The sequence below is a fragment of the Anarrhichthys ocellatus genome, unplaced genomic scaffold (assembly GCF_004355925.1).
Source record: "Anarrhichthys ocellatus isolate YVR2014 unplaced genomic scaffold, GSC_Weel_1.0 scaffold51, whole genome shotgun sequence".
In the NCBI taxonomy this organism is placed as follows: domain Eukaryota; kingdom Metazoa; phylum Chordata; class Actinopteri; order Perciformes; family Anarhichadidae; genus Anarrhichthys; species Anarrhichthys ocellatus.
Genome location: NW_022280081.1, coordinates 930,932 through 941,054, shown reverse-complemented (window position 1 = coordinate 941,054; position 10,123 = coordinate 930,932).

Genomic DNA, 10,123 nt, shown 5'->3' with positions numbered 1-10,123 from the left:
GGGGGGGGGGGTGGGGGGGGGGGGGGGGGGGGGGGGGGGGGGGGGGTCCGAGTGTAAAAGATAGAGGAGCTATCATTTGTCAGCTATCTCTCTTTCCCTGTCTGTAGACAACTCCATAAATCCACTCATTAGCTCATACATATGTACATATGTATGCTGTATATATACACAGTATGGGCTAAATTATTTTGAAATAAAAAAAATGAATTGTAAAATGCAGCACTAAATGTATGCCGAATAGAATGCTTTAGATGAGTTACAAAAAATGAATTGTTTTTGTTATTGTTTTAAATCAATGAATTTATCATTAAAAGTTAATTGAGAGGGGAGGTCAAACAAGTTGCTCCATTCGAGGAGGGCACAAGGGGGTTAGCTTTTAACTTAGCATTTTTATTGACTCTGGCAAAACAAAATGAGCGGGCTCTGTAGGATTGTGCGCTCTGCATTGGCCATTCAGGCCCTCAGAGCCCCATTGTAGTACTTTGAAGAGAATGAAAGGAAACCCCACTGGTGGAAATGCAGTGGAACAGCCCCACAACAGGCCACAACTGTTCCCTTATGCATGAAAGGCAGGGACATAAAAGACAAGATGGACTTCTGAGGTAGGGCCAAAAACAAAGGCAACAAAAGTGCTGATCACGAGGGGATGACACGACTCGTCTCGGCAGAAGGAGCAGAGAGAAAAGGGGCCGGGGACAATGGCACCGCCGAGCCCAAATGACACGTTGAAGAATTGAAAAATCCACACAAGAAGTGTCTTCTCAATTCACTAAACCCACAAGAGCTGGGTGACTGTCAGCTGGACCCTGGTCAGTCTGAGAGGGGGAGGGGGGGGCCTGTTTTGGCAAAGCGACTTGGCAAGGGCACGAGGCGGACTGGGGTGGCGGCTTTAGTCTGCACACACCAAACCGAAAAACCAAACCAAACCTAATCAAAGCGTGGTGGGTTCCGCTCCCGCAGCTTCCGTTTTGATCTGCTGGCTGTCTGCGCGTCTGATCTGTTTCTGTTTGTGCTCTAAACACAGTTATGCTGCCGCCTAACCTCCATGGAAACAGTCCGGCGGACAAAAACATGTTTGCTCTCACTCAAAAAGGCCTCCTTTGACTTTACTGACACAGTGGCTGCCGGTGTTTGTGCCAAGGTCTCACAAGTCATGCCGAATAAAGCTTCGTTAATAAGACACACTTCCTGCCGATTTCCCCCCTGTTGGCTTCTGGGCTACGGGACAACTGTGAGTTTGTTTTTTTATTATTTCCAATTGTAGAAAATACAGTACATGTCAATACACACAGCTGTGTGTGTGTTGCGTGTGTGTCTGTGTGAGATACCTTAAACGGATGGGCTTAATTTAAAATCCATCAATGACATTCCGTGCACCCAGGAGAGGAATTTGTGTGAAAAGATGGCAATTTAAGAAATCGGCTTCATTTTGCTTGCGTTGATGAATCGTTTTTCACGCAAATACATACACGAGGTTCACACATTGCATACGGAGAAAAACACATTGTCTCGTGAATAGAAATAACCTACAGACGCCTGGGCCCTACTTGTTGTTAGCCAAACGCTGAGCGGTGCACTCCACAGGTGAAGGCCCTCCTCCACAATAGCCCGAGGCCGATCCCGCAATTCTTCACACATACCCACGGGCCCCTTTCACTGGCCATCACCGCTGTCTGATTAATGGATCGATGTGGCAATTGATTAGTGAGGAGGAGGCGGGAATGAGAACATAGGTCAAACGTCAATAATGTCGTCCGTCCGTCCCCCCCCCCCCCCACACACAAAAGGCGGAAGACATAAAATGTACCAGTGATAGCCTGCAGCCAGACCTCGACCCATCAAAGCCCTGGCAAAGCTGACATAAAGGCCCCGGCCCGTTCTCTGGCCGGCCCTGCCCCCCCATCCCCAAATGCTCCTTTTCTCTTGGTAATGCGGTCTGTTTAAGCAACAGGAACCATTCTGGGAGCTGCTTGTCGGCTCACCTTCATAAAACAAGCCGTAAAGCGGCAAATAACAGGCTTATATGGCTTCATTATCCCGGCTATGCAGGATCACAGTCCTGGGCTGAGGGCTGAGGTGGGGGAGGGGCGTTGTGCTAGCATCGGAGAGGTGGGGAGCATGTTGGCAGGACAGCCGGTTCTCGTGGAGGTTTGTTGTCCCAACGGCTGTCACCATGTCCGTGTTTGCTCAGGATAGAGGGACCACTTGACCCCCTTCAAGATGAGGAGATGAGGGGAGTGGGGGCCAGATGGAGCTCGCATCTGCGATGGAAAAAACCTCTGGCCGTGGCAGAGCCGGACGTGAGACAGAGAGATTCTCATTTATTTCATGCAAATATCTTTTTGGGGGCCGCTTCACGACCCGACAGCGGGGGCCGAGAGGCGGTCGATATCTCAGGTGGTGTCTCCAAACCCCCCCCCCCCCTGTTTTTCTTGAGTCGGCATGCAGGTGCCTGGCAAAGGAGGCAGGAAGCGGAGGCAGCAGCGTGCTCACACAAATAACTCAACATTGTTGTTTCCATTGTTGCTGCCAATTGAAATTCAGCCCCGTCTCGGGTTAACAGATTACATTTTCAAAGAATGGCATTTAACGTGGAGATTCATCGTATGTACATACATATATGATATACAAGGATAAGGCCTCAATTAGGGTGTCAAAGCTTCACCGGGAACTATAAACAGGCTGGATGATATTAGCAAGTCAAATATGAAGCATAAAGCTTGCAGAACATCTGGTAGACAAGCCAACACTGTGTTACACCAAAAGTAACCGTCCCTTTATGTACTTATCTGTCATCTGCCCAGTCGAGATCAGTCACTTATCTCTTTAGCAAAGGCTGCGAGGCGGCGGCACGAGCGCCATCCCTGTGATCATTGTATAGTTAATTGTCACCTCCATCAACATTAGCACTCTCTAACATGTAAACCAGAGGATAAAATGGGGGGGGGTGTTGACGCACTATTCACCAGCGCTCTATTCTGAGGCTGACACTTGTTCTCTGAGGGGCGGTTTCTTTTCGGTTTCGGGATTAGAGTGAGCAGGAGGAAACGAGGCGGAGGAGAGGTGGGGAGCTTTCTCCACAGCTCATGTCACTGGGTCTGTCTGTATAGTGGCAGTAGAGAGAGAGGGAGAGGGAGGGAGAGAGGAGGAGAGAGAGGGAGGATTGATCGGTGTTTACTTTTCGGCAGCCTCTCAGCCAATGGCAAAGCAAAGGGCCCACGTCTTCCCTCGACACCAAATAATCCACCTATCATCATGGCTGCTCAATACAGACTCTGACCATGAAGTCACGTGACAGCAAACAGATCATGTGACCAAGAAAAAAAAGGTGGGTTCAATGTAAAGAAGGAGTGACACACACACACACACACACACATCTATGTCTATTACATTCATTCGGCACGAGGCTAGAACGTTTCAAACATGTCGCTACGGAACCATATGGATACACACATCCGTGCCTGATCTAACAAACACACACATTCTGGCCCGCACACAAATACACAAACACACACATATCCGGACTGTAAAAAAAAACAACAGCAGCATTGCCATCTTGAGCCTCCTGGATCACTGAGGGCCCATCTGACACCGTGGGGCCCGAATGCATTAAGACTGGCGAGGTGGCTAGCACCGTTACATAACCCTCAATGATGTGAATGCATTAATGGCATTAGTCCTGTCGGTGAGAACACTTCCCACTGCTCACAAATGGTGCCGCCTCCCATTTACATAGATAGATAGATAGACTTTATTTCAGACTCAGGGTCCAGAGAGACAAATACATAAAATGACATACACAAACAATAAAAGTACATAGGCCTAGCAATGCTTTACACAGACAGCTGTACCAATGTCACCACAGCTGGGACTGGTAGCGTGTGCTACTAAACCTTATGTTTGTTGAAACCAATATGATCTCATTTTCAGAGTCATTAAGTCGACAAATTAATTTATACATGAGATTTCTTAAAACTGTTTGGAAAGTATTGACTCGTGCAGCCACAAACATTTCACTGGCACTACTCCATCTCGGTCTCTTTAGCAGTATTCTCATGGCGTCATTAGAAGTTACTTGAAGTCTCTGTAAGCTTTTTTTTGTAGTTTGACCACAAGTGTGCAGTGTAGAGTGGTGTACAATATGCTCTGAACAGAGACATCTTCACTCCATCTGTACACATACCAAACTTGTGTGAGAGACTGTTTGCTTGTGCATACATCCTACGACATTGCCTAGAAATGTCATTATCATCGGTCATATGTTCCATTATAAAATGACCAAGATATTTTACTTCATCACAGACAACAAGATTTTTGTCAGACAATTTGAAGTCAGACAAGTTTAGAAATTTGTCCTCTTTGGTTCGACAGATCAAGATAGCACTCTTACTGGCGTTGTATTTGATGTCATGTTCCACACCATACACAGTACATATAGTGAGGAGCTGTTGAAGACCAGCGTTAGATGGACTAAAAATCACCATATCATCTGCATACATGATATGGTTAACCAGAGTATTACCAATCATGCACCCAGTATTACAGGCTTTCAATTGCTTGGACAGATCATCAATATATAAATTAAACAGAACTGGGGACAAAATGATGGATGCTGGAACACCAAGCCAGCTTTCATTGGGGTAATTATGCGAGGTAAAACAACAGTTATACACACTTGAAGCTGACTCGTCATGGTGGAGCATCTAAACAGGAGGCAATAAAAAGTATTTTGCTCCCCAGAGTGTAAAATCAACTCAACTTTTGGATTCAGAGTTGAAGCACATGAGGCAATGCCTGATCGACTCCACAGGTGTTCAGTGTCTTCTGGTGGGAAGAGAAGGTGGATGTAAGTGAAGGGGGGCTGATACAGGTCAAAGCAGATGCACCGATTAAGTCGGAAGTGGAGTGAGAGAGAAAGGGTGGAATGTGCGAGCAAAAAAAAAAGAAAAAGAAAAGGTCTTTTAACTTACACTAGACGGGACAATCTGGGCTGATGAGCCCTGGATATGGATATGACTGGGACAACAGATCAGATGGTACATCAGACTATTAGGATATTTGGCCCGCGATGTGATATGTGCCGCGTCTGATCTCCTACCCCCACCCATCCACCCAGCCGGGCCCAGACACAAACACCGCCGCCATACCCCTCCTCGGACCTCCGCAAAAAAAAAACTGTCTGACAGATGGGTGTACTGGAAACATCCACTCGGGAGACTAAAACATACTAAGGCGCTGTCTGTCTGACGTTTGGATTTGGAGGGAAACAAACCAGAGAAAAACAGGACGGAGAAAAAGGGACATCTGTGGCATTTGTCTTATTTCCTCTCTTGTGGTACATGATGTGTCATGAGTGAGTGCAACCCTTTTGGATCATTAATTAATGGAACACACACACACACACACACACACAAACAAACACACACCATTCACAACCCAGCTCATGGCTCCTCATCTCTTCCCTGTAAGTTGCCTGTGCCCCCAAGTGGTTGAAAACGATAACTGCATCGTTTAAAACTTGTGACAACTGCTTCAGTAGCAAAAATTAAGCTTCTAACACTCTTGAACCTTTTTCTTTAACATTTTAACAAGCACTGAGAGTAAGTGACTATAAATAAGAAATGCCTTTAACAAATCCCTATTTTGGTTACTCAAAACATCTTAACATAACTCAAGTATACATAAATAATAGTGCGAGCAGAGATGAATGGATATTTGCCTCTTCACAATATGTTTATGATTAGAAGTGAATAAAAATCTGTTCTGTCAACTTTGTGAGCTGAAAGATGGCAGAATGATATCCAAGCGGGCTGACAAACTACTGAGCAATTTGTTGATCTTGAAATTGTTACTTTTCTGGTCTTTGCAGGTCTGTTGTGTCACTTTCTTGAGGTTAATACCACAAAACAATCGAAATATATGGGAACTTTTTCTTAAATTAGTACCATAGTGTTGCCTTTTCCATCAAATTTATTTTGGGCAAAACAAATATAATCAAAGCATCATTTGCATGTCGTCATTGAGCTGCAAGAGGAATTTTAAGTAATAAAGCTGATGCTCCCTATAGTGTCATAATGACAGACGCTTCATTCTTTTAACCAACAGGGATGCCTTTTGCCCTCGACTTCTGCCCAGCCCCAAGCCTTTAATTAAGACTGGCTTAGGCCCGATTGATCCTGACACACCAGGAAGTTTCTCGAAAATCTGACTGCCAAAACCATGGAAGTATTATATAGGCCACAACCCCCCATAGCAGAGCCCAGAGCCCCTCCCCGCACCCCACATGAAAAAGGATTGTAAGCCGAAAGCCCCTTCTAGTCAGTGCATGAGGCCTTACAGGATCGAGGTACGCCTATACGCATTCCGCATTAACCCTTCGCTGATACGCCAAGCTTGTCTCTTATCTACATGAATTATTACGCATTATAAGAAGTAAGCTGGTAGGGGCGGACAAAATGCATTTCTATTCCCTTTTTCTGTGTCTTCAACACACACATACAATGTGCACTGTCTGTTCGCACTTAGTTTACAAAATGGCTCGACAACAGTAATTACATTTGTGTTAATTCACTCAGGTAGAGTTGGTTGTATCCGAGTTTAATCCACTTTGTAATGGCTCTACATGTCGGGGGGGGGGGGGGGAATACAGCAAAAACTGTCTCCACAACAAAAAGGCCTACACACACACACACGACACACACACATCATTAAATCAACAACACATTTCCTGTGGCAAAAGCTGCGATGCGAGTAGGAGGCTGGGATTGTCGGAGCGCGGTGTGCTGTGGGTGTCGCGCACCACATGGAGAGAATTCTTGTAGCGGCTTTCACCACAACACAGCCACCGGTGACGTGGTGAGCCAGTGAGCCCCACGCAAGCGCGAGAGCTACACAAACACTGGCTCCATTTTATTGGTGGTCCAGGACTCCAAAAGGGCCACAGTGGTTTGATGATGGTGGTAATGTGTCCTACAAATAAAAATCAACATGTGACAAGACCAAAACTATGCAGGATTATGGTACAGACCTGGGTCATATAAGCTGTGGCAACCCATTCACATCTAGAGAGTTTATTTTTCCAGGGGAGAAAAAAAATAAAAATGTTTTCCATCGATGGAATGCATCCCTGACCCTTTTCCCAACCCGAGCCCCATGAGGGCCTGGTTTGCTTTAGTCAGCAATACCAATCGTTACTGTTGAAACACTATGCTAGGTGTTTGTAGTGTCCTCGAGGCCTCTCAGCCAGTACATTAACTTCTCATTGAAGAATCCTCTTATTTTGTCCATAACATTAGATTCATGTCACAAGATGAGGTAGTTAGGTACAACACAAAGTATCAAAATGAGTATCAAAATGAACATTACCTCGAATGAACAATTCCCTGACAAATTATCATCAAAGTGTGTTATCATCATAGACTTTATATAGTAAGTGGATGTGGTCACCCTGACGTCACCCATTGGTTTGTGGACTGCCGTTTTAAAGCCTCGAGTTTGGCATTTCGCCATCACCATCTTGGTTTTGGGCCGTCCCCATGTTGTTGTTTTTTTGCAACCAGAAATAACAAGAGAGGGTGGAGCTAAGTACAACCAACAAGACATTTTGAGGTGACCAAAATGTTACAATTAACTTTAATGATTTGAAAACACACTGTGAAAGGGTTCAAGTCTTAAAGCCATTGCAACAACCTGTCAATCTTTAAGTAACCCTGCTTTAAACCATACTCTGCTTTATGGTCTGTTTGACTCTAAATGGACCATAATTTACTAAACGAACATCATGCTGTATTGAAGAAGACTTGAAACTAGAGATTGAGACTATAAACTCATGTTTACAATGTTTACTGAGGGAATAAATCTAGTTAGAAGTAGAGTCATTTTCTCATAGACTTCTATACAATCTGACTTATTTTTGCAACCAGAGGAGTCGCCCCCTGCTGGTCATTAGAATGAATGCAGGTTTAAGGCACTTCAGCATTGGCTTCACTTTTTAGAACCGGAGGTTGCCGCCTACTTTTTATTGGCTTTGAAAACGTCTTATTTAATCCAGGTCTAATAGGTTGTATTAGTAATGTTGCACAGGTGCTCCTGTTACAATAATTGACTCACATCCAGTGTTTCATCAACAGCTCATTAACAGGCAAGCAAACTATGTTTAGAAAAAACAGGACTTTTTTATTACGGAGCAATAACTCAATCTGCTAACTGGCATGTTCTACTCTCATGTAATTTTGACCATTATCAAACCAGTATTAGAGCTTTAATTATACAGTTGCACACGATACCAACACTTTTGTTTTCCACACTACAGACAATTTGAGTCTGTTCCATGCAGTGACATAGTTCTAGAAAGAGACAAAGGTTGATATGGCGAACAGAGGGTGTTTTACTTGTCACACTTCCCGTGACATTCCTGTGTGTAATATTCTTGTGCGTTGGTAGATGAAACATTCAGAAACATAAACACAGTGCGGAAAGTGACAGGGAAAGAGCAGGACCCTAGCTTGGCCTATCTCTCCATTAAGGGTGTGGTGTGGGCGAGGTGGGCAACTGGGCAATAATCAGTGCCCCTTCCTTCCCTCACCGGGAGGATCATGGAAAGTTGTCTGGCACCGACGCCATCCAGGACCAGACTGAAACCATTGTACTGAAGCACCCAATATGTTGTGAAGACCGTGGCAATCAAGAGGTTTGAACTTGGAGAAGAGACGCTTACTTTCTCAAGAATGAACTGTGTTACTATAGACAGATACAACAGCTGATAAGATACAGTACTCGCATGGTTGTTACTGTTATACTGAAAAAGATTACTTACACTTTACCAATACTTGATGGAGATTTGGGAAAACCTGAATGTGTTGCACCACACATGACTGGAATTTTAACAATAAATCTACAACTAACCATTAACTATATACATGTTATTAAAGCAACTCCCATCCCCGTCAGTCATACAGTCTGCTCTTATCTATCAAAACAAAAACACGAATAAAAACATGAAAAGAAATCTACAAAGCTAAGGGGTAAGTGGTGCGAGGTCATAAAGCTGTAGTAGTGAACTGCATAGGAATCTACTAACAGCCGGTTAGATATTTTGTTTTGCTTTTTCCTTCAAAGCTAGGGTTGGTAATCTTTAGAAATTTTACATTTTTAAAGATTTTTAAAATGATCCAACTCAGACGGAAATATCGACAGCCCTTCCCTTGAGGCCTCCCTCCAGAGCCACTCCCCCAAAATATTCATTATGAACGTAAACGTTATTGTTAGTATTCACAGCTGGAAGAGTTTGGTGATGAGCAATACGTGCGCAGGTAGACGGGCAGGTAGACGGGCAGGTAGACGGTAGGGGTGGGGGAAAAAATCGATACAGCATAGTATCGCAATATTTTGCGTGACGATATTGTATCGATACACGGACGCCAAGTATCGATCTTTTATTATATAAACTATTAAAAAAATAAAATAAATAAATAATTACTAGAAAAATCAAATCAATTGCTTTTTCAGTCCACTAGATGGTGCCGAGTTGTATTCTGGTGAAGTCAGGAAAGGTCCCGGGTCAGCGTGATTGGTAGGAAGTTGGTCAAAACAAAGATAGAGACATCTGGCCTCACAACTGGTTAAATCTGCCAACAGTAGCCAGACTCATGGGGAGAGTGCAGCGCATAACTGTCTCTCTGCCCTGAGTTATACAACTCTTATATCCTACTTATATAAGTTATAGTTCATATACTGAGTCCACACGTTTGCATTTAGTTAAGTTGGACTATGTAGTAATACAAACAGTTCAGTTTGTCAGATTCATGCAACATTTATGATATTGTTGGTCAGTCTGTCTGCTTGACAATCCTATTTTGCTGCAATAAAAATGATTGAAGTGAGATGAACAGACTGAAAACGTTATCTTATTAAAGAAAACATGTTGACACAGTTTTCCTTTGGGGACATAATTTGAAGTTGAAAAAAGTAATAAATCGCAATATAGGCCTATGTTATCGCAATACTCAGAATATCGCAGTATCGTGATAATATCGTATCGTGACCTAACTATCGTGATAATATCGTATCGTGACCTAAGTATCGTGATAATATCGTATCGTGACCTAAGTATCGTGATAATATC